Source organism: Perca fluviatilis, chromosome 2 (assembly GCF_010015445.1).
Source record: "Perca fluviatilis chromosome 2, GENO_Pfluv_1.0, whole genome shotgun sequence".
NCBI lineage: Eukaryota > Metazoa > Chordata > Actinopteri > Perciformes > Percidae > Perca > Perca fluviatilis.
In genome coordinates, this window is record NC_053113.1 from 4,540,567 (window position 1) to 4,565,910 (window position 25,344).

At 43.2% G+C, this 25,344-nt stretch overlaps 1 protein-coding gene and 1 long non-coding RNA gene across 2 annotated transcripts in view; both read left to right on the forward strand.

Moving 5' to 3' along the window:
- Positions 1–25,344, forward strand: part of LOC120571647 (protein NLRC3-like) — a 615,005-nt gene that overhangs the window by 302,996 nt on the left and 286,665 nt on the right. The window lies entirely within an intron of this gene.
- On the forward strand, positions 17,582–18,605 carry LOC120571765. The gene is made up of 3 exons (XR_005641294.1): positions 17,582–17,720; positions 17,958–18,055; positions 18,198–18,605. It is a non-coding gene; the product is annotated as an uncharacterized LOC120571765 (long non-coding RNA).

Sequence of the window (25,344 nt, forward strand, 5' to 3'; positions counted from 1 at the left end):
TCGTAACTGAAAGCGCGTGCCAGTTGTTCTTAATTAGATAAGATAACGCCCTGCAAATTCCCATATAAGGACATGACACTTCCTGTGCACCTCCTGGGAGACAGGTTTTCGGAGATTGTCGGAGCCGCGATGGAGGAAGTACTGAATCTCAGTACTTAAATAAAAGTACAAATAACCAGAGACATATTTACTTTAGTAAATACTACCACAAACAAGACCTGGCTTTTATAAGAAGTTCCTATCCTAACCAGAATCGGAATGCGGTTGGTTTTATTCACGGATGTATTTTATTTTCTTTAACCATGCAAGTAAGCAAATAAAGTGTGTGAAGCAGCGGACATGGGGAGATGTGAACAGGTCCAGCCAAATAAATAAGATATGAAAATGTAACGGAACATTGTAGAAATGTAGTGGAGTAGAAAGTATAGATAATTGCTGCAAAATATAACAAAGTAAAAGTCAAAAGTAGGCTATGCACTATTGAGTCTACTTAAAGTACACATACGTGAAAAATGTACTTATAAGTACAGTTACGAAGAATTTGTACGTTGTTACATTCTACCACTGCATTTTGGGCCTATAAATAGCGATCAATCACCAAATAACGCAGGATTTAATCAGTTTAATTGCTGATGTAAATTGTAGAGTTTTTGTTTTGCATAATATGATTTTATTTTTCAACAAATGATCAGAAATACATTACAGTACAATACTACCATTGTAAACGACTGTAGAATTAAATCAAAATGTAGTAAGCAATCATTTGGAGCAAATTGTCATCACTCAAATGTGCGTAAGAGTGCTTTTCAGTGCGTAGATTTTGTTCTTAGCTAAGAACAAATCCAAGTTAAGAAAACATTAGTGAATGCCAGAATCTTCGTAAAAGTGCTGCTAAGAAGGGTTTAAGAACACATTTCTTCGTAAGAACGGTTGGTGAATGAGACCAAATCAAACTAACCCAAAGTCCGGAGTTTTCATCTCTGAGCTGGTGATGACGTCATGGCGCCCTCTGGTGACATCATCAGGAACTACAAGCAGAGCTCCACCAAACATATTCACACATTAAAATTTTTTATTAGTTTTATTTTGTTTCAGACTTATACAAAATGACTTAAGTTATGGTCACGATATATATCACAGCCTTCACTATCATTGGATGGAATCAAACTAACGCACATGAAGTGTAACAATAAGCAGAGTCCGCCAATTATTCAGAGAAAGAATTCAGTTTTTGTGGAAATCTAAAATTGAGAACATAAATTGGAGAAGGGCTTCTAACGTATAAGTACTATCTGTGTGTCTGTGTGTTTGTGTGTTTGTGTGTGTGTGTCTGTGTGTGTGTGTGTGTGTGTGTGTGTGTGTGTGTGTGTGTGTGTGTCTATGTGTGTGTGTGTGTGTCTATGTGTCTGTGTGTGTGTGTGTGTGTGTGTGTTTGTTTTGTGTTGTGTGTGTGTGTGTGTGTCTATGTGTGTGTGTGCGTGTGTGTGTGTCTATTGTGTGTGGTGTGGTCTATGTGTCTCTGTGTTTCTGTGTTTGTGTGTCTATGTGTCTATGTGTGTGTGTGTGTGTGTGTTGTGTGTGTTTGTGTGTGTGTGTGTGTCTAGTGTGTGTGTGTGTTTGTGTGTGTCTTTATGTGTCTCTGTTTGTATTGTTGTGTTGGTGTGTGTGTGTCTGTGTGTGTGTGTCTATGTGTGTGTGTGTGAGTGTGTGTGTGTCTTTATGTGTCTCTGTTTGTATGTGTGTCTCTGTCTGTTTGTGTGTACCTTTTTACTATATTTCGGGGGGTCCAAAAACCAGAGAATACAGTATACTGTTGGGTTTGCACAGCCTTGTGGGGACCAAAATGCTGGACCCCACGAGTTTAAAGGGCTGTTTGAGGGTTAAGACTTGGTTAGGGTTAGAATTAGGTGATGGTTAAGGTGAGGGTAAGGGTTAAGGTTAGGCATTTAGTTGTGATGGTTAGGTTTGGGTTAAAACGCAGTACCCAGAATGGGTGCTGCGAGGGGCACTGGTGTGAAAAAAGACACTTAAAAAACTCCTTAGAAAAACAGGTTCGGTTAAATAAAAAAGACGGGGCTGTTAAAAGAACCACTGGAAAGGAAGGACAGCGGGAATTTAAAACTTTAAATAAAAGGTCAACCTCACAACTGCTCCGGTGTCTCTCCCCGAGAAATATCAAGGTAAAAAAAATTAAAATAAATTAAAAAACACCCACATGCCTACATACATATATATAGTTGTGTAATAAATAAAATTATAAAAAGCCTGGCGTCCCTATATAAAATAAACTCTTTTACAATCTTAAACCCATGTTATTTAAATTAAATAAAAAATAGTTTAAATACTGTCATGCATTACTTGCTCTTGAAGTTTAAAATATCCATACACATACCATTCAAAGTTAATAATAAGTGCTATGTTTAAAAGTGCTTTAAGAAGTAAAAAGTGCCACACAATAAATAACATAAATAATTTAAAATACATCATATGAATAAAAACAAACTGTTAGTAAAAAATTGCATAAAACCAATGGCATGTGTATAATTATGCTAAAATCTAGGCAAGTAATTCAATTTGTAATAATAATAAAATTAAAATAATAAAAACGATAATAATAATAAATATAAAATATATATAAACTATATATTAGTGATAGGCAAAAAATCCAATCAAATTCTTAAGATGTAGATAAGACAGAATAAAAGTTCTAAAAGGACAAACAAGGCATCTTCAAAATATTTATTAAAATTAATAAAACTTAAGTATTGGGTAGGACCTCCTCTGTAGGAATAGATTAAACCCCCGAAAGGAAAGGATAGTAAAAATGGAGATAACCATGCCATAAAAAAAGTAAATATAGAAAAAATAAATAAAAAATATTTTGCAATAAATAGTTATTAATCATAAAACCATAAAACAATAAGAGGTCATTAAAAATGGAAAAGGATGGAAAAAACAGAGAAAAAAAAGAAAGATCGGGTATAATGCGTTACAGAGGAGGCCCAGATAAAACCTGGGGAGAGAGGAGACCAGAGCAGGGGTCTCATTTATAAACGCGTGCGTACGCACAAAACGGGGCTGAAAATGTGCATACGCCACATCCCACGCAAAGTTTGTGATTTATAAAAAACAAACTTGACCGGAGAATGTGCGGTCCTCCACGCAAACTTCTGACCCATGCGCGCACCATTCTGGAGACAAAATAGGAATTGGCGACGCAGATGGTGAGGTGGTGAACTGAAGTCAGACTGCAGAGTACATGTGGGAATAACGATTAGACTACTCTTAATATGTTTAAGTATTAATTCCTCACGCACATTTCTTCACACCATATCATGAAGATGAAATCCAGCAGTGTTATTTGCGCTTGTACTGAGTGATAATTGTACCATAAACACCTTTTAAAATCCAACTCAAATCTTAAATAAAAATTTGTTCTTAATATTTAATCAGCGCTGTCTCGCCGTCACATTGTCCGCTTCGGAGCGCAGGAGGATGAGACGGCACGACTCTATGGAATACAGGATAGCATCAAATATCCTACCATTAGATAACTGCAGAACACAGTGTAAATGACTATCTATCTGTCTTTAAAACTGTGCATATATCATCAAATGTCAAAGTCTGGAAATACAGCCAGCTTGTCCTCGCCAATCGTTACCTCTATGTCCTGTTATCGGTCCAAACTTTAACACTGTTTATAACAAAGCCTGCATGAAGAAAAGTGTGTTTGCCTATTACATTTTGATTTCAAATTGTATCTCGGGTGGGGATACCACTATTTGTTGCTGTGATTTTAGTTGTTAACAATCACAAATTGTTGTAGACTAAACATATAAATACTGCGGTGAACCCGTGCGTAATGCTGCATGGCACTGCTGGCCCTGCAGGAGGACTGCAATGGAAGAATCAGGAGAAAAAGAGACTTCAGGGACCATGACGAAGACTGGCTCATATGCCGATTTAAATTCCCTAATGTAGCTGTAATAGTAATATAGCCGCGCTCTTGGATTTATGTACTGAATTGGGTCCAGTAGAGAGGGAAAAGCGCCGGAACTGTCCCGGTCCAAATACAGGTCCTCGCCACTCTGGGTGAAACCGGCTGTTTCCAGAGGGAAATGGCTGACAGCTAAGTGTTTTTTAAAATAAATATTATATATAATCTTCAACTTCATCACTAAGGCTTGTTTGGATATAATATATAGTTCTGTTAGATCTTATTATATACGTCTGGTATATCAAAGCTGTCCTGAGTGCCGTATTGCCTGCCGTTTTGGAAGATTTTATTAATAAAGGTAGTCTATAGATCTGGTTTCCCTACACTTTGCGACAACAGGCCGAAATTATAATTCAATTGGCAGGAATTCCCGAACGTCTGAGAGGCTTTGTATTTACTATTTATGGTTAAAAATGGGCGTGTACAGGGCGGGATAAGAGGCTGATCCACGTACGCACACTTGTAGTCAGTCTGTGATTTAAAAAGGGAACATTGCTTACAGGTGTGGTACGCACGGTTTAATAAATCTGACTTTTTCGGCTACGCCAATTTGGGGCTTTTAGGCGCACTACACTTTAGTTAAGGATCCTACGCACAGTTTTATAAATGAGACCCCAGAGCAGTAGGAGGAAATATTTCTAAAAAATACCCTGTAAAATTTAGGTTAAAAAGAGAAGTGGATCCATTTTAATATTTTTCATTTAGACCCGTAGGGTCTATGGTTTTTAAAAGATGGATCCACTTCCTCTCCGCTGCCCGACGCTGAGCCGTGGTCCAGGCCTTGTTACTCTCCAGGCCCATGCTTTGAACATTTTCAGAACCATGGAGTTTAAAATGTGCATATAAAACAGTTGTGCCATCGCCCTTATTTAAAACATACTGGCGTTGTTTAAATCTTAAGTATAGTGCATTTCTTGTCTCCCCCATACAGTTTGTGGCCGGCCCTGCACCTGATTGCATAAACCACATTGATGGTTGTGTGCTGCAGGGCCTGCCCCGGTTAAAACCAACTCTGCTGTAAGGGTTAAAAATGTGGGGAGACTCATAAAACCAACATCCGGAGCCTCGGAGCGCTCCCTAGGGTCATTATTCTTGTTTAGGTTTGTGTGAATTAAAATGTCTTTTAGATTTTTATTCCTCCTGTAGGCGGAGATCATACGGCAGTTCCTCAGGACGTCACGACCAACCCCCTGGAAATTAGCTCTGATGGTAGGTAAAAAATTCATAAGATTTTCTGAGTATGTAATGACCAGGGGTAACGCGATGGCGGAATCGGGCGCCTGGATGATGGTTTCTGTTTGCTTTGTAAACTTGCCGATGACCTCCGCCTTTATACCTCTAAGGAAGCGCCGAGTAACCCCTCAACCTCATCAGGTGAGACAACAGGTGAAGCACATCAGGGCGGGGCAGGACAATCAACAAGGCGGGAAACAGAAAGCAAAGCTAGACATGACAAGACAGAAGACCAGGCTATCAAAATAAAACAGGAAACAGAACACAAACAGGGAACATGACAAACACAGACCAAAGTACACATAAAACATACAGAAACCAATAAGGCAACAGAAAGGAACAAACAGGAAACAGAAACGGGGCACAAATACAGAACGAAACACTAAAACCATAACAGAACCCCCCCCTCAAGGAGGGGATCCGACCCAAAACATAAAACACAAACAGAAAAACAAAGACAAGGGACCAAAAATAAAGTAGACAGAACAAAAACAACCCAAGGAGGGCGAAGAGGTCCGGGAAGCAATGTCCAGGGGCACAGAGAGTCCTGGGGGACCGGGAACACGGGGGCAGAACAAAAAAACCGAAGAAAAGGGGGCCCCGGGAACAGAGAGTCCTGGGGCCCGAAAAGAAAGGGGGGGGGGAAAAGAGGGCCCGGAAAAAAAGCGGGAACAGAGGGGCCCGGGGGGCAAAAAAAAGAAAAAAAAAAAAAAAAAAAAAAAAAAAAAAAAAAAAAGGGAAAGATAGAGGAAACAAAGGGACCCCGGGGGGCACAGAGGAAGGAATGGGAGGGAAACAGAGGGGGCACAAGGGGAACCGAGGGGGGCAAAAGGGGGCCAGGGCCCCCCCCCGGGCAGAGAAGAGGGCGCCCCGGGCGCAAAGGGGGCCGGGGCACATGGAACACAGAGAACACTAGGCACCGGAGAGGCCTGGGGGAAACAGAGGGTCACTAGGGACAGGGGGAGACAGAGAGAGACCACTAGAGACAGGGGGAGACAGAGAGACCACTAGGGACAGGGGGAGACAGAGAGAGACCACTAGGGACAGGGGGCCTTGGGACTGGGGCGCAGAGCACCGGCAGACTGACAGACATGACTCAGACAAAACAGGCACACGGACAGAACAGGCTCGGACAGGACAGACTCAGACACAGACACAGACAGGACAGACTCAGAAAGGACAGACTCAGACTCGGACAGGACATACTCAGACTCGGACAGGACAGACTCAGACAGGACGGACTCAGACACAGACGGGACGGACTCAGACACAGACGGGACGGACTCAGACACAGACGGGACGGACTCAGATGGGACGGACTGGGACTTATGGGCAGGGACTGTAATGGGGACACGGATGGTGACAGGGACAGAGACGGGCACGGTGACGGGGACAAGGATGGGCACGGTGACAGGAATGGGGACAGGGACAGTGACAGGGAAGGAGACAGGGACAGTGATAGGGATGAAGACAGGGACAGTGACAGGGATGAAGACAGGGACAGTGACAGGGATGAAGACAGGGACAGGGACAGGGATGGTCTCAGGTGCGGTCCCAGAGGCGGTCTCCGGAGCACCGGAGGCCGGCAAAGTCTCAGAGGGGGTCTCCCGGGCAGTCCCAAGGGGCCGGAGACCGCAAAGTCCCAGGGGTGGTCCCCGTTCCGGGGTACAGGGGGCAGCCAGCCAGCCAGGGGATCCCGGGCGCTGGACAGCGACACTGCCACGGTGGCTCTGGGACACTAGAGCGATCAGGGGAACACTAAGAGAGCTTCGGGGACACCAAGGGGCTCCGGGGACACAAGAGAACGCAAGGGGGCTCGGGGACACTAAAGGGGCTGCCAGCTAGCTGGGAGTCAGGGGAGCTGCTAGCTAGCTGGGATCCTGGGGAGCTGCTAACTAGCTGCGAAGTCAGGGGGGCTGCAAGCTAGCTGGGATCCTGGGGAGCTGCTAGCTAGCTGGGAGGCAGAGGAGCTGCTAGCTAGCTGCGAGGCAGGGGAGCTGCTAGCTAGCTGCGAGGCAGGGGAGCTGCTAGCTAGCTGCAAGTCAGGGGAGCTGCTAGCTAGCTGCGAGTCAGGGGAGCTGCTAGCTAGCTGCGAATCAGGGGAGCTGCTACACAGCCGGGACTCGAGGAACTCTGGGGGACCGCTACACGGCCGGGACTCTGGGAACTCTGGGGGGCCGCTACACGGCCGGGACTCTGGGAACTCTGGGGGGCCGCTACACGGCCGGGACTCTGGGAACTCTGGGGGGCCGCTACACGGCCGGGACTCTGGGAACTCTGGGGGGCCGCTACACGGCCGGGACTCTGGGAACTCTGGGGGGCCGCTACACGGCCGGGACTCAAGGGATTCTGGGGGGCCGTTACACGGCCGGGATGTAGAGAGGCTGCCAACTAGCCTGGAATCAGGGGGGCTGCTAGCTAGCGGGGAGTCAGGGAGGTTGCTAGCTAGCTTAGACTCAGGGGAGCTGCTAGCTGGCCTGGACTCAGGAGAGATGCTAACTGGCCTGGACTCAGGAGAGATGCTAGCTGGCCTGGACTCAGGAGAGATGCTAGCTGGCCTGGACTCAGGAGAGATGCTAGCTGGCCTGGACTCAGGAGAGATGCTAGCTGGCCTGGACTCAGGAGAGATGCTAGCTGGCCTGGACTCAGGGAGGTCGCTAGCTGGCCGGACTCAGGGGAGATGCTAGCTGGCCTGGACTCAGGGGAGATGCTAGCTGGCCTGAACTCAGGGGAAGAGTGCTGCTAGCAGGCAAGAGGGCTGGGAAGGGGGCTGCAGTCAGCCCAGAGGCAGGAGGGCTGCATGCCAGCCCAGGGGACAGGTGAGCTGCACGTCAGCTCAGAGTCGGCCGCGGAGTGCCGCGTGTGGCGACCCGAGCTGCTGCATGCAGCGGCAAAGCAGGGTGGCTGCACCGTCAGCGGCGGATCCGGGGCGGCTACACGCCAGCGGCGGATCAAGCAGCTGCACGCGCAGCGGATCGAAGCTGCCGCACGTAGCGCGGGATCAAGCGGCTGCACGCCGCCAGCGACCGCGGCGGCTGCAGCGTCAGCGGCCGAATCAGGGCGGCTGCGTCGCAGCGGGGCAAGCCGGCGCTCACGTCAGCGGCGAAGCAGGGCGGCTGCACGTCAGCGGCGACTGGGCGGCAGGCGTGGCGTCGGGCGACTGGGCTGCAGGCGTGGCTGCAGGCGCGTGCTGGGGAGCGGGCACACAGGTCGGCTGAGGCTCAGGTCCACTGTGAGGCTGATTGGGGACATGGTGCTGAGAGCCACGACGTCCCTTTCCCTCCCGTCCCACGGCCTCCACGGGTCCCGCCGTGAGGCGGCAAGCCGGGTGCCGCATAAGGCTGCTGGTGGTTGGGGGCATGCGCTGACCGGGTAGCGTCCGAGCAGTCTCCCGAGAGTTCTGGGGAAGCTGGCAAAGTGGCAGGCTGGTTGACAAAGCACACACCGACGGCTACGGTGTTGGCCGACTGGGGAGGAGGCAGGATGGTGGTGGGTGAGTCACTGGAGGTGGCTTGCAGGAAACACTCCAGCTGGTGCTTGAAGCCCTCCAGCTGGGGAACAAAGTGACTCACCCAAGGCCTCTCCGATAACCACTGCTGCTGAATGGCAAGCTTCTCCAGAAAAGGAGGGTGCCGGTCCGGCTCAGACAAGAGCGAACACCGCACAGTCCAGCCGTACTCCAACACCTTCTTGGTGCACACGAGCTTCTCTGCTGGGTCCATGTTGGTCGGATCGTTATGTTGTGGGGAGCAGGGAGGAGTAGGGAATGGCGGACCCAAAATGCAGAGAGCAGGCAGGCAGGCAGGCAGGAGAACGTGTGAAGTGGAGGATTTATTGATGAAACAAAAAAACAAACCAAGGGAGTCCTGTAGCAGCAGCAGGCAAAAACTGAGTCCATAAATGAAGACAAAAAGGGTACAAACAAAACCAAGGGAATCCAAGAAAACAGGAGAAACCAGGAGCATAGACGAGGACTGACAAAAAGACAAAACACACGAACACAAACACCATAGGCACGGGACAAAACGATCCGACACAAGACAAGGGGAACACAGAGGCTAAATACATGAGGTGATGGGTAGATCAGAAACAGGTGAGACAACAGGTGAAGCACATCAGGGCGGGGCAGGACAATCAACAAGGCGGGAAACAGAAAGCAAAGCTAGACATGACAAGACAGAAGACCAGGCTATCAAAATAAAACAGGAAACAGAACACAAACAGGGAACATGACAAACACAGACCAAAGTACACATAAAACATACAGAAACCAATAAGGCAACAGAAAGGAACAAACAGGAAACAGAAACGGGGCACAAATACAGAACGAAACACTAAAACCATAACAAGGAGAGGGAGGGAGGGAGAGAGGGAGAGGGTGGGAGAGGAGGGAGGAGGAGAGGGAAAGAGAGGGAAGGAGAGGAGAGGAGGAGGAGAAAGAGAGAGGAGGAGGAGAGGGAGAGAGGAGGAGGAGAAGGAGAGAGAGAGGAGTAGAAGGAAGGATCTACCCAGACTTGGTGGATCACATTTCACAAACTTTTGCGTCACCATAGAGACGCAGATTTCCCCCCAAAACGCTCGTCTGAACGTGGAATAAAAACACCACTTTAGTGTTTTCTCTTCAGATGGTTTCAGTCTAAACAGCCTTTTATTCAGCTGGTTGTTATCTACAATCTCACCTCATATTCAGCTGGTTGTTATCTACAATCTCACCTCATATTCAGCTGGTTGTTATCTACAATCTCTCCTCATATTCAGCTGGTTGTTATCTACAATCTCACCTCATATTCAGCTGGTTGTTATCTACAATCTCTCCTCATATTCAGCTGGTTGTTATCTACAATCTCACCGCTAGATGGGAGAAGTTCTCACACAACGGAGCTTTAAATGTCCCCGTTGGTAACGTCTGGTTAACTAGTTTCATTATGATGTGATTATTTATAACCTGTAGGACAGAGGAGTCAAACTCAGCTTCACTGAGAATCACATCAAGGGCCAGATGGAGAGTTCATACACATGTTGTTATTCAAGAGAAAAGGCAAATATTTTTAAGATTATTTTTTGGACATTTCCACCTTTAATGGATAGGAGAGCTAGATATGAAAGGGGAGAGGGGGGAGGTCACACTTTCGAACCCCCGGACCTTCTGCATCAAGGAATAAACCTACAAATGTGTTCCTGCTCTACCCACTGAGCCAACCCGGCCACAGAAAAGTCAAATATCTTTGACCGTATTTTGTATCTCTCATAAAGTCTTCTCACTTACAGTTTGGGCGACATCAATTCCTAAAGAAAAAGTCAGAGAAAAGTTTTCTTAGCATCATAGGAGAAAAAAAAAAGCCAAAAAACGTTGGCAAAAGTGAGAAAAATCATCGAAAAAAGAAAGCGTCGGAAAAAGCAGCAAAAACGTTTGGAAATAAAACGTTGGCAAAAGCGACGAGTTTTGTGTATTTTGAACCTAAATTGATATGCGGACCGGATCACAATCTGCAAGGGCCCTGATTTGGCCCCCGGGCCTCGAGTTTGACACATGTGGTAGATATATAGTATGTTTGTCACCTTTGTGGGACCAAACCGCTGAGAAAAAGATGTTTTTATAAATGTCACCGTTGTTAACGTCTTGTTTCATTAATCTAAATTCAGGTTGGGCGACATTTACAGGAACAAGGAAGAGTTTAATTATAGATTATAATCTCTAGATTGAAACAAAGGGAACAACTCCCTTTGTGGTACGACAGCGATGTTTGATGTTAGTCGTGGTTACAGGTGAGTTACAAAGAGGAGGGCTCAGGTACAACTCTCATTTTACAGGAACACAAACCCAGCACACACCTGGGAGTTATGGTCACCGTCCTGGTTGGATTCATCCGGCTCAACACGCAGTAAAAACACCAGAAAACCTTTATTCAGAGCTGGAGGTCTTCAGACAGGAAGCCATGTTTGGGAGCGGTCTGTTTGGGTTCTGTCTGCTGGCGCTGGCGCTGGGTTTCCTGGGCCGGCCCGGCCCGGCACACAACGGTAAGATGCATTCAGAGTCTCTCCAGGAGACCGTTGTCCCCGAGCCAGCGCAGCGCCTCGTCTCCAGGATCAACACATTCTCACACCCAACTCGTAAAATAAGGACGTTTGGTCAGGAGCCTTTCTCGTTCTTATTGACGTTAAAGGTCTCCTTTAGCGTATCATGTAAACGTGCTTGGTCGCCACTATTGCCGTCCCTTAAAGCGACTCCAGCAAGCGGGGGAGGACGCCTCAAAACCCGGGAAACGGCCGCGGGTGAAGTGCGACAATAACGGAATCGCGGAGGTTAGGTTTAGGAGAAAAACAACCGGGAAAGGATGCCTCAAAAGCCGGGAAACGGCCGCGGGTGAAGCGCCACAATAACGGAATCGCGGAGGTTGAGTTTAGGAGAAAAACAACCGGGGAAGGACGCCTCAAAAGCCGGGGAAACGGCCGCGGGTGAAGCGCCACAATAACGGAAACGCGGAGGTTGGGGAAAAATAACCGGGAAAGGACGCCTCAAAAACGGGAAACACAACGCCACACGCTGGGCGCGAACCCGAGTCTCCTGAGTGAAAGTCCGGTGTTTTACCCATCCACCACCCCAACCAACCTCCTTACGCAGCAATTTCCCCTTATGTACCACTCGCTAAATGTCATTCAACTGCGGCTCTCCCCTGTACGTTACACAAATACGCCGAAGGGTGCCTTTTTCGTCGCATTGGACGTTGAAGGACACTGCCCAAACGTACTTATTTTACGAGTTCAGAATGAGAACGGGTTGTCAGGATCTACGACCATGGTGGTAATTCGTGCTTATTGCTAACACTAACTACTCAAAAAAGTGCCAGCTGAATGTTAAGGTTAGCTTAGTGTTAACAGTCTGAGGACGGCTCACATGCCGGCGAGTTTGCTCGACTGTTTCCTTTATACGGTATAACCGTCATTTTACGCAATAGGAAAGCGATTCAACCGCTGTGGGGTCAGAGGAGCGTAGCAGGCGCTGTGGAGGTGTTTACGTTGTGGACACCGCGAGCTGCTTGCGGCGCATCGATCCACTCGACCCGTCCTCGGCCGCTCTCTTTTTCCCTCTCGCTCACTTTCTCACAGACGCTTGTTGACATGCCGGTTTTCTCTGTAACACAGGCGTCGTTTCGGTTCTGTTGCCTTATTGTATTTAACGGTGACATTGTTGAGCTGAGTCGTTGAGCTAAACGTTTTCTTGTTTTCTATTTCTCCAGATCCTTGTGGTGTGTCACACATTGTACACTTTCCGTTCCCTCTTACCTCACTGTGTGGACACAACTCTATATGTGTCCTGGAGGAATCTGTGTCTGTGTAAACTGTAACGTCTGGGTTAAAGGCTTTCATTTTCTTTCTGTAAGCTTATACAGATGGCTCAAAAGACTATGAATCATGTCAGAAAAGCATTGCGAGCATGTAAGCTATACTAACACAGACATGAGGTTGGTGTCCATCTGAACATCTGACTCTTAAAAAGAAACAGAGTCAAAGTCTGGACCTGCCCTCATCCTCACTGCAGGAGAACAACACAGCCCTGCAGACACACAACGCTAACCTGCAGGGAATCAGGAATTGGTGACGGTGAGGATGGTGAGGTGGTGAACTGAAGACTGCAGAAAGTAAATGGGAATTTACTGCTAACTTGAAAGGACTGTGGGAATCACAACGGTTTGACTGAGACTTGACTGCAAGAGCAAGTGAAAGTCTGGTTTCAGACGGAGAAAGCTAATGCGACAAACACCCCGCTGTAGCCGCAGAGGAGCTAACACGCTTACACGCTACAACCTACTTCATCAGGCCCAGGATCCAGGGGCTGCCATCAGACACGGACTGGAAATGAACAGGAGCAGCCAGCTAACATCAGGCCTAAGCAGCTCAGTGTTCTGACTGGGAAAGTATCAAGATGGCCTCAAAAGAAATAAAAAAGGATTGGCGACCATAGCCAAACAACAGCGTACTTTAATTAACCTTATGAATGAAATCTCTGATCTAAAAAAGTCGAATGAGGAACCGCAGCTCAAGATTAACTCTTTGGAAGCTTGTGTTTCTGATTTGGGAGCAGTACACTCGAATGAATGATGTCTTGATAACTGGATTGAAGATTAAGCCGCGGTCTTATGCTCATGCTTTGAAGGGGGATGTGCAAGCTGAGAGCGTAGACCATGATGATTCAACTGAGGCTCAGGTAACACGCCTTCCTTCATGACAAAAACATATCCATAAACAGACACAATATTGAGGCATGTCACATTATTATTCTATCAAGAAACCAGAGTGACAATCAAATATTGTCATTGTGCACTTTCCTAACAGAAAGCATAAAATTGACCTGCTCAGAAAGGGCCGCCAAATTGAAGGGTACAAATGTTTACATCAATGAGCATCTAACTAAAATGAATGCAGATATTGCAAGAAAGGCAAGGTTCTTGAAGAAACAAGGAAGGATTCAAGCTACCTGGTCCTCTTATTGCAAGGTGTTTGTTAAATTGAATGGCCCACCAGAGCAAGCGAGAGTTATGTGTATCAGAAGCATTGAGCAGCTCGACAAGTTTGGAGGTGCCTAGTTCAGGTTCCTACGGGTTGGTTCATGTAGCTTTTATATTGTTTTGTTTTCCACTGTTAAAGCTTTAGGTTTGTGTTATGTCTATTAATATGACTAGTCTTAATTTTGACCAGAGTGCGCCTGATTTTGAACAGTACATTGATCCAGAAAATAACTTTTATGTTAACATAAATAATAACTGCAGCTATTACACAGAGCAACAGTTCAATAATAATATTAAAACTGATTATGGCATATCTATCATTCATTTTAACAGCAGAAGTCTGTATTCAAACTTCCAGAAAATAAAGGAATATTTAGGACAGTTCAAGATTAATGCCGTAAAGGGTGTGGATTTTGAGTTACAGGGATATGAATTTAAGTATGTGAATAGAGTAAACTGGTGTGGAGGGAGGGGTGGTGCTCTTTATTGATAAAGGCCTAATTTACAAGGTTGTTGAAAACATGACCGTAGTCAAGGATGACATAATGGAGTGTATTGCAATTGAATTATGTATGAAAAAATGAAGAATGTCATAGTAAGTTGTGTATATAGGAAACCAGGATCCAATGTTCAGATATTCACAGAAATAATGGAAAAAATGTTTAATAAAGTAAAGCATAAAAGTAATTATATATGTGGGGATTTCAACATTGACCTAATAAATCCCAATAAAACACAACGAAGAGTTTATTGAAACATTGTATAGTTTGAGTCTTTTTCCAACAATCACAAAACCAACCAGAATAACATGTAATGGTGCCACTCTGATTGATAACATTTTTACAAATAATATGGAAATTAATTCTTTAAGTGGAATATTAATTAATGATATAAGTGACCACCTACCAATCTTTGTGACTCATGACTGTAATTTTATTAGGAAGATTGAGTGTAATGAGACTATATTTAAAAAATTAAGGACTGAAGAAACAATTTCTGTATTTAGAATGGAGTTAATAAAGTATAATTGGAAGGAAGTAATGAAGGAAGCTGGACCCTTACGAGGCATATGAATTATTCTTAGATATATTTATAACTTTATATAATAAAAACTGTCCAATAAAACAATACTGTAATAAAGGAAACATTCTGAAACACCCTGGATGTCTAAAAAAGATTCAAAATGCCTGTAAAAAAAGAATACCCTTTATAGGAATTTCATAAAATATAGAACGAAAGAATCTGAGTTAAAATATAAGAAATATAAAAATAAATTAACTACCATAATGAGGATATGTAAGAAGGATTATTATAACAAATTACTAGATAATAACAAATATAATGTTAAAGGAACATGGAATACATTAAATGCAATTATTACTAAAGGACTTAATAAAATTAATTATCCGGAAAACTTTAACGAGAATGATAAGACGTGGTCAAATATGAATGAAGTGGTTGACAGATTCAACAATTACTTTGTTAATGTGGGTCCTAATTTGGCCAAAGACATAAATTACATAGGGACGAATTATTTTGTGATGGACCATGTGGACAATAACCCATTTTCATTGTTTTTGGGAACTGTAGAAGGCAGGGAAATTATAGAGATTGTAAATAAATGTAATAATAAAACTTCCAAAGATTGTGATGACATTGATATGTCTATATTAAAAAAAGTAATAGACGGGATTGTTGACCCATTATCATATATATATATACATATCATTTAAAACAGGAGTATTTCCTGATTAGATGAAAGTAGCTAAAGTAATCCCATTGCATAAATCTGGTGACTCACATATTTTCAATAATTATAGACCAATATCTCTGCTTTCACAGTTCTCAAAAATACTTGAAAAACTATTTCTTAAAAGGCTAGATAACTTCATTGATAAAAACAATTTACTAATTGATAGTCAGTATGGATTCCGATCTGGTAGATCAACGTCTATGGCACTTATTGAGTTAGTTGAAAGATTATCAAATTGTATTGAAAATAAAAACTATGCAGTGGGGGTTTTCATAGATTTAAAAAAAGCTTTTGATACTGTTGATCACGAAATGATGTTAAAAAAATTGGAAAGTTATGGCATCAGAGGTTTGGCCTATAACTGGATGAAAAGCTATATTGAAAACAGGAGTCAGTTTGTTCAAATGGGTAATCACCGGTCAACCAGTCTTAATATTTCCTGTGGAGTTCCACAGGGGTCAGTTTTGGGCCCTAAATTGTTTATCCTTTACTTAAATGATATCTGTAAATCATCACATGTACTAAAATTTACTATTTTTGCAGATGACACAAATATTTTTGGTTGTGGGGATAATTTGCAGCAGACAATGGAAATGGTCACTAATGAAATGAATAAATTAAAACTATGGTTTGATCAAATAAGTTATCTTTAAACTTGAACAAAACTAAATTTATGTTATTCGGAAATCGTACTATAAATCGAGATGTTACAATGGTAATTGATAATGAAATAATTGAAAGAGTCTACGAAAATAAATTTTTGGGTGCTGTTCTTGACCATAAACTCTGCTGGAAGCCACACATTAAATATTTGTGCTCAAAAATGGCCAGGAGTATTGGTATATTGAGTAAAACTAGATACATCTTGAACAAAAAACATACACACTCTGTACTGCACCCTTATTGTACCATATATGTTATATTGTGTGGGAAGTGTGGGGAAATACTTATAAAAGCAATTTGAAAAAAATGTGTGTATTACAAAAAGAGCAATTAGGATAATTAATCACATTGGGTATTATGAACACACTAATCATTGGTTCTTTAATTCACATTTGCTGAAATTTATGGACATTGTTGTATTTAAAACTGCTCAATTTATGTTTAAAGTTAAAGAAAAAATTTTACCGTTTAACATAGGTGCAATGTTTGATGAAAGAAATGGGGTATATCATCTAAGAGGTCATTGTATGTTTAGGCAACCACTTGTGCGAACTGTTGTTAAAAGCATGTGTGTTTCAGTTTGTGGGGTGACCTTATGGAATGGACTGAACAATGATATTAAACAGAGCCATAATATCATTCAGTTCAAAAATAGATTAAAGACATCATTACTTGATCAATACAGAAAAGAATAAACTGAAACAGAGGATTGTAATTTGTAATTTAATGGTATTGTTGTATATTATTGTATTGTTGTAAATTACTGTAAGACTGAAAGATTGTATGCTATATTTGCATATCTATTTTACTTTGTATAATATAATTTTGGGAAATAAGGGGCAGGTCCAAATAAGCTATTTGCTTCTGCCTGCTCCTTCTCGAATGAATCGTTTTTATATATTTTTTGTTGTTGTTGTTGTTTTGTTAGATTTTGATTGTTTGTGTTTTATCTTGTGTTTTTTATGTTTTGCAATATTGTAGATTGTTCGAGATAAATAAATAAATAAAAATTAAATTAAAAAAAGGATGCTGTGGAAGTGGAAGTATTGTGAGTTTGTGTGTGAGAAAATGGGTTACCTTTTAAAACATTATCGGTTTAAACACGGAAACTATGGTAGAACTGTCCCATTTCCCTGCTTACACCAACAATGTGTGTGCACATTCAACTCCATTAATGCACTTAAGGTCCACTTAGCAAAGATTGACCAGAAAACCCAGGGTGAGAGAAACTGCCCAAGTTACCTTTCACTGTCAGTCAGGTGATTGTTCTCACCTGTCGTTCTCACCTGCCCAGTACACATTTACTCTTGTCCTCTTTAAGGAAAACATTGGTATGTGTTATTTGGGGCATGATGTTTTTTTTAATTTAAACAACATTTCAAATCATATACTACTTTGCAGATGGCTTAGCTGCCTTGTATAGTTCAGCTGATCTAAGTTCAGTTTGTTTTTGTTGTCTGTATTTTTCAGGTGTTCGTGGAGTTCAGCAAGAACCAAAAGCAGGAATTCTACGAGAGAATCGATCGGCTCGGTCCTCGTCTCCTCGAGTTATTTCCATCCAAGAGAGGTAATGTTGGACAGTTGTTGACGCATATTTCACAACAGACCAATGTAGGTCCATACACATTATGTTCTTGGCATCGTTTTTCACAGGTTTTGTAAAAACATCATATCACAATGCTACTCTATTAGTTGTATAATTCAATCCAAACATTGCTTGGTTTGTTTAAGCTTTCTTAGAGATCATTATTTGTTTTTTTATTTTAGCTTTCTAACTTGTGGTACTGTGTTTAATTCCCAAAAGACTACAGAGCCAACTGTGATCGGGACACAGGTGCTCAGAGGACTTCCTGTCATCCTACGGGACAATCCCACAAACGTCTTCAAATAAAAGCAGACTTTGTAAGTAAGCACTTGCTCTCTTATAATTTTCACCTTTATTTATTGTTGACCATGACACTCTTATATTGATCAAAGTTGTTTTTCAAATGAGAAATCTAATGTAATGATTGTTCTCTTCTGTTATTCTTTATTTATGAATCAGATGATGATGGTTCTTCTCGTGAGCTTGATATTGGGATACTTCTCGTTGAGCGTGAAGGTGCTGGGCTCACATCTTCTCAGCATCTCAGTCCAGCCTCGCTGAACATCATCAGAGGGAGAAGTCGTGATGGACAACATTCAAGATCTGCCAAAAGCAATGTGCGTTCTGTTTGGACTCACGTATGCTCTCCATCTTAACAACCCAGGACTATGGAGCTCACATTTCAGCTCCTCCAGCAGGTACTGATCTTGTTAGGCCTCACTGACCTAAAGACGAAGATACAGACTTTGAAAAATCAGCTCGCAATGTCCATCTGAGTGGGGGTGTCTTGTGACTTTAGTTTTGTTTATGGATTTACCACTTTAATCTCAGGGGACATCCATGTTTTTAATACACACACGGACAACACACACAAGAACAACACACACAAGAACAACACACACACGGACAACAACAACACAAGAACAACACACACACACACAAACGTTTTATCTAATGTTAGAATCTCTCTCCCTCTCTCTCTCTTTCTTCTTGAAGTGTGTGTGTGTCTGTGTGTATGTGTGTGTGTGTGTGTCTGTGTCTGTGTGTATCGTACCTGTGTGTGTGTGTGTGTCTGTGTGTGTGTGTGTGTGTGTGTGTCTGTGTGTATTGTACCTGTGTGTGTGTGTGTGTGTGTGTGTGTGTATCGTATCTGTGATTGTGTGTGTTTGTGTTTGTGTTCGTGGTATAACACACGCTTGTGTGTATCGTACTCTATGTGTGTGTGTGTGTTTGTGTGTCTGTGTGTATCGTTATGTGTGTGTGTGTGTGTGTGTGTGTGTGTGTGTGTGTGTTTATTTTGTGTGTGTATGTGTGTGTGTGTCTGTGTGTATCGTTCGATGCGTGTGTGTGTGTGTGTGTGTGTCTGTGTGTATCGTGCGTGTAGTGTGTGTGTGTGTGTGTGTGTGTGTGTGTTTTGTGTGTGTGTGTCTGTGTGTATTGTACCTGTGTATGTGTGTGCACACACGTAGACAATTATAGAATGCTGTGTGTATGTGTGTGTGTGTGTGTGTGTGTGTGTGTGTGTGTGTGTGTGTGTGTGTGTGTGTGTGTGTGTGTGTGTGTGTGTGTGTGTGTGTGTCTGTGTGTGTGTGTGTGTGTGTGTGTGTGTGTGTGTGTGTGTGTGTGTGTGTGTGTGTGTGTGTGTGTGTGTGTGTGTGTGTGTGTGTGTGTGTGTGTGTGTGTGTGTGTGTGTGTGTGTGTGTGTGTAGTTTGCACACCGCTCCAACAAACTCCAACATTCTAAAGTTGTCAGTTGGTCGTCTTTAGAATGTTCATAAACCAACTGCCAGTCCACACTGCCCAGACAGGAACAGACCAGACTGACTTTGGTCCCCTAGTCCACCTTTTCTTATCTGAGTTCTGGTTTAATATAACATGGATGAAGTGGAGACCTTGTTGAATGTGACCAGAGTAGTTCTGGTCTACCTGGCCTGTAGAGCTGCTAGCCGTGTACAGGAGAGACGGCAATCAAGACGAGCCAGGAGGAGACTGTGGTGTAAACCTGGGATATCCGACATGCAAAACAGGGAGTCTATCCTAACTTGTGTCAACAATTTAGCTCAGAAGATACTCCAGCTTTTGCAAATTTTGCCCGTTTTGATCATCAAGCTTTAGCGGAATTACTCACTATGGTTACTCCACTAATTGCCAGAAAAATACACATTCAGACAGCATTTTCAGCTGTTAGAAAGTTGTCAATTGTTGGAAAATGGGCTACATTGGTCCGACTTTCTACCAACTCCACCAGACCAGACTGGACATGTCAAACTCTAACGACTCCATCCAACAAACGCCAACAAACAGAGCAGCCCGCCCACACTGACCCAACTGTTGGCGTTTGTTGGTGCAGTGTCTGGAGCTCCTTAAAGGAAAAGGTACCATATTAAGGACCAGACATGTTTAGTTATTCAAGGTGAGATGGACTTAAAGCCTCTACAGCAGGACTCTGTTTAGAGAAGGTTCACGAGTGCTTAAAAAGGACCTTTAGGTCACACATGGTGGTCACGTTTCTGAAGCTGCCGTTACATTATAATCCTGGGGAGCAGAACAAGTCCTGAGAGCTTTTTTAAACGCCACCGCCAACGTTTTCTCTCTCCTGCAGCTCAGAGCGTCTTTTTGAAGTTGGAAAAAGTTCAACTTTTCTGAAAAAACGCCCTACGTCCATCGCTTTTTTGACAGCTGACTAATGACAAGCGGTGTAGCCAGACCTATCGTTTCCATAACAACAAGAAAACATGGAGTCGGACGCGGTCGTAATAAGATATGACCGGTTGCTCGCTGTACGGGGAACTCACTTTGTTTTATCTAACGTTAGCATCTCTCTCTCTATCTTTGTGAAGTGTGTGTGTGTGTATCGTACCTGTGTGGAACGTGGAGCTAGCTTACATTTGGACTGCTGTTGATGCTCCGTTACTGACTGAAAGATTTAATGACTGTAGTCACTGACTACTCATTACACAAGCTGAACATGTTTCCTAAAATATGAAATCCATCACCCCCCCTCTGTCTTCTGTCCCCACTGATACCAACAGTGAAGTCTTCAACACAAACAGATTAATGTGGGAGGGAATCAAAACTCCAACAGACACAATGAGACAGCTTTTCTGTCACATTGATGACATGATACTGCAGTAAAAGTACTAATAGCACATTGATGACATGTTACTGCAGTAAAAGTACTAATAGCACATTGATGACATGTTACTGCAGTAAAAGTACTAATAGCACATTGATGACATGTTACTGCAGTAAAAGTACTAATAGCACATTGATGACATGTTACTGCAGTAAAAGTACTAATAGCACATTGATGACATGTTACTGCAGTAAAAGTACTAATAGCACATTGATGACATGTTACTGTAGTAAAAAGTACTAATAGCACATTGATGACAATACCATAAAGTACATAGCACATAATGACATGTAATACTACATTTAATAGCACATTGATGACATGTTACTGCAGTAAAAGTATTAGCACATTGATGACATGTTACTGCAGTAAAAGTACTAATAGCACAGAGTGAAGTTCCAGCAGCTGGCTGAGCAGAAATTAACTTGCGGAGGAGAAAACGGCCGGACTCTCTGCTCCCCAGAACTCAACACAATATTAAAATGAAAAAGTGAAAGACTACGTACTGGACTGCTCTGATTGGAGGGTTTCTCACGCTGCAGCTCCACCTGGAAGACCTCTGGGACACCGAGACATCTTATCGTGGGGTAACGTTAAACAGAAAGACCACAAACACTCTCATGGTAACTTTATGCTTTTATTGGAAAAGAGACTAAACATGACACAAGTCAACGGCATTTCTACAATTTCATGATCACAGCTTCCATCTTTAAAGGAAGGAAAGAGTGGAACAAGTTTACAATGTTCACCAGGAATCTGTTCAATCATTCTGAATTATTTCATACAAAGTTCATTCATTAGTTCATAACAATAACCTGAAATATTTCTGTAAGTGTGATCCTGTACAGCAGCAACGTCAACTGGCGGCCGGCGGCCCCTATCCGCCCACCAAAGCTTTTAGTCTGGCTCGCAGAATAATCACGCAATTCACAAAATGTAAAGAGGAGAAAATACGTTCTGTTATTTATCATTTCAAGCATTTAGAGCAAAAACCCGCCTGTATTTACATCTCTATTCACATGCCGAGTTCTGTACAGCGATGCCCGAGCTCACACACACACACCGCTGAGCTGAGATGTGTGTGTGTTAAAACACACACACTTAAAACACACTGTGTTAAAACACACACACTTAAAACACACACTGTGTTAAAACACACCAAAAACACACACTGTGTTAAAACACACACACCGCTGAGCCAAGATGTGTGTGCGTTTAAAGGTTAAAACACGCATCACCTGACTGGGAACGATACAGAGAGGATTACCAACAGCCGCTGGGGGCAGATGAACTCACGCTGTCTTTTGTTACCGTAAATAGGCTACAATGAATTAACCCGTTGAGTAGAAAGCATGGGGGCGGGGTTCTTGAGGGGGCAGGGGGAGCACTGCCCCCTGGTAGCTGAAACGGGTAGTTGCATTGTTTCAAAAATGAGTGGGATAATTACTTCTGACATAACCAGATATTTTATAAATACTTTAAAAACACAAAACCACTAAATGGGGATAGGTAATACATCTGATTTCATATACGCTTTAGTAATAATATTTTTCAGGGCTCTGCCTCTCACCTGAGACCATTGTCGAGCACATATGCAGGACGCAAAAACAATAATTTGTTGCACTAGTCGGACATCTTACCGGCAACGTTACAATAAAGGTTGCCTAAATGCCATAAATTTGCTGTCAGCTTACTAATTGAATGTGCGTTTTGTGTAGATTTGGACTTTGATAAGTTTTATTCCACTTTGTTTAAACGGCGAAGTTCACCTCGTTCACCTGTTTGGAGCTGACTGGTGAATGTGAGGCTTTGTATAGGCCTTGCTGGATAAACGGGACTCTGTTTGTGGATCTACTGACGCTGTGGATGACTTGTTTTCATGTCATTGGATTACGGCAAAATACGGATCTTTTTCTTCACGTGTCTTAACGTTTTATGGTGCGATTGCGCTGGTTTCTGCGTTTGGAGAGGCGTCTCCAACAGGCTAGAGAGTCCAACACTGATTGGTCACTGTTAGCCTACATGTTAGTTGAATTTAAGTGTCGGGGCATTCTGCCACCGTCTGTCTATTGTGCTAACAAACAGCCGTGCACCAGGCGTCAGTTTGGTTTGAAATGTGCTGGGGACAGAGCACATTCGAGGTACATTTCCACAAGTGCTGGGTACAATGACGCATACGTTTTTCTCTCTTCGCGCAGGTCAGGTTTTAATGTACGTAAACAATGACCAATGATTACCAAATTTCTCTCTAATAATGCTCCTCATAACCACGGAAAACTGTCAATAAATAGAACCCAAAGTCCAATTATTATGGACGTTATCTGACATTTAGCGTTTCTGCTTCACATTTCCAGCAGGGCAGCGGAGCAGCTTTTGGGTTGACTCCCAACGGTTCTCATGGGCTTTATAAGTCCTAACATGGAAAAAAGCTTAACGTGGTTTAATGTACCTAAACAACGATCAATCATCACCACGTTTCTGGTTAGATTTTTGACAGTTTTCAGTGGTTATGAGGAGCAATATGAGAGAAATTTGGTAATCATTGGGTACGCTTTTTCCTACGCTTTTTCCGCCGCCATAGCCTGTCAAGTTCTTTTGACAGGCATAAGTGTTCATTTCAAGATATGGCCATGATACGTTTGGTGATCGTTGTTGAGGTACATTAAACCACGTTAAGCTTTTCACATTAAGCAGAACAGACAGCGTTAGTGAACAGAGAAGCGTCGCGCAGCCAGCCCAGCACAGAGCGGCTGTGTCTGAACCTGACCTGTGGGGACAGAGATTGTTGTGGATTTTTGCATCTGTCGCTCCAAGAATTATATGTGTTATGGACTTCTATGGACAACTAAATTGAGCTTCGAGGTTTTAAAATGTTACAATGTAAATTCAAATCTGCTTAAAAAATAAACATATGTTTATTTAGCATGTTTGTTTTGTCCATATGTGATCGTGCTGTGTTCCCCATGTCTCAGTTGCTACAATGATTTTTTTTGTTTTTTTTTGCCCCCGGCTCGAATGTCAAACTCCGCCTATAGTAGAAAGTCAATACTTATCAATGCATCACCTGTGTGACCGGCATCAACATGTAGAAAGACATATTTCACTTCTGCTCTGTCGCTCTGCTCAACCGCGTGGTTTACCCGAACACAGCTCTACTCTTACTATTTTTACAAACAAGCTAAAAGAAAAGCTGTCGGCTAGTCTAACTGTATCTTAGTTTGCACGTGAATGACGCGATCGGTATGTTCGAGTTCTTCATTCTTGATGATGATGATGTTGTATTATTTTGCAACAGCATCTTTCATTGGCGAATGAGGCATACATGACGAGAGCATAGCCTGCTTATCGGTCCATTCACCATTAAAGCTGGGCTTTTCCACCTCTTTGACAGTGACATGTTTACCTGACAACCGGCGTTTCCTTTCTGCAAACATTTTCCACCAATCAGGACGCTGCATATTACAATCATGTTTCCATAACGACAGACTTTAACCATCACTCCTCAGTGAACTGCTCTTTCGAAGTCTGATATCAGTTTTTTAAAAAAACAGTTATCATTAAGGAGTTTCCATGTTTTTTAGGTTTTTTTCAAACTAATACATGTACAAAATAAATAGCATTAATTCAGTAAGAAAGTGAAAACTTCTAACAAGAATAGGAGAATTAAGTATGAATTCATTTTATTTTCTTTATTTTAAAGTCCGTCCCACACAGCGTGCTGCTTAGAAACATTCTGGCCCTTGAAAAATGTAGTCACGGCAACTTCCGGTACAGACTCAACTGATCAGCAGTGAGAAACAGGAGAGATCTCTCCGTCCTACACAGGACTCAGAGACACTGAGGAACCAAGAGACCTGATCCAGAACCCAGGATAGAGAGTCTGAGTGAATGTGGTGTTGAAGGTGTGGAGGAGGATCAGTGAGTCAGAGGAGACTGTGTAGAAGGACAGAGAGCCAGCAGGACAGTCCACATACACTGCTACTCTACCAAGAGACAGAGGAGGAGGAGATGTCTGCTACTCTATCAGAGACAGAGGAGGAGGAGTTGTCTGCTACTCTACCAGAGACAGAGGAGGAGGAGATGTCTGATACTCTACCAGAGACAGAGGAGGATGAGATGTCTGCTACTCTACCAGAGACAGAGGAGGAGGAGATGTCTGATACTCTACCAGAGACAGAGGAGGAGGAGATGGATGTTCTGATGTTATTGTGCCCGCACAGAGTAACAACCATCATCAGAGCACCTCAGACTCCAGGACTGATCATTACGTCCAAACACACAGTTTCACTCCGTCCTGTTCCTCCTGATTCCTCTGTAACTCACTGATATATCAACCCTTCCTCCCCGTCTCCACCTCCCAGTAACAGCCGACTCGTGCGACCATCTCTACACACGCTGAGGCCAGAAGTCAAACCTCTCTGGATGATCAGGATATGACTGATACTCCTTCACACGTGTCACCTTCCTGTT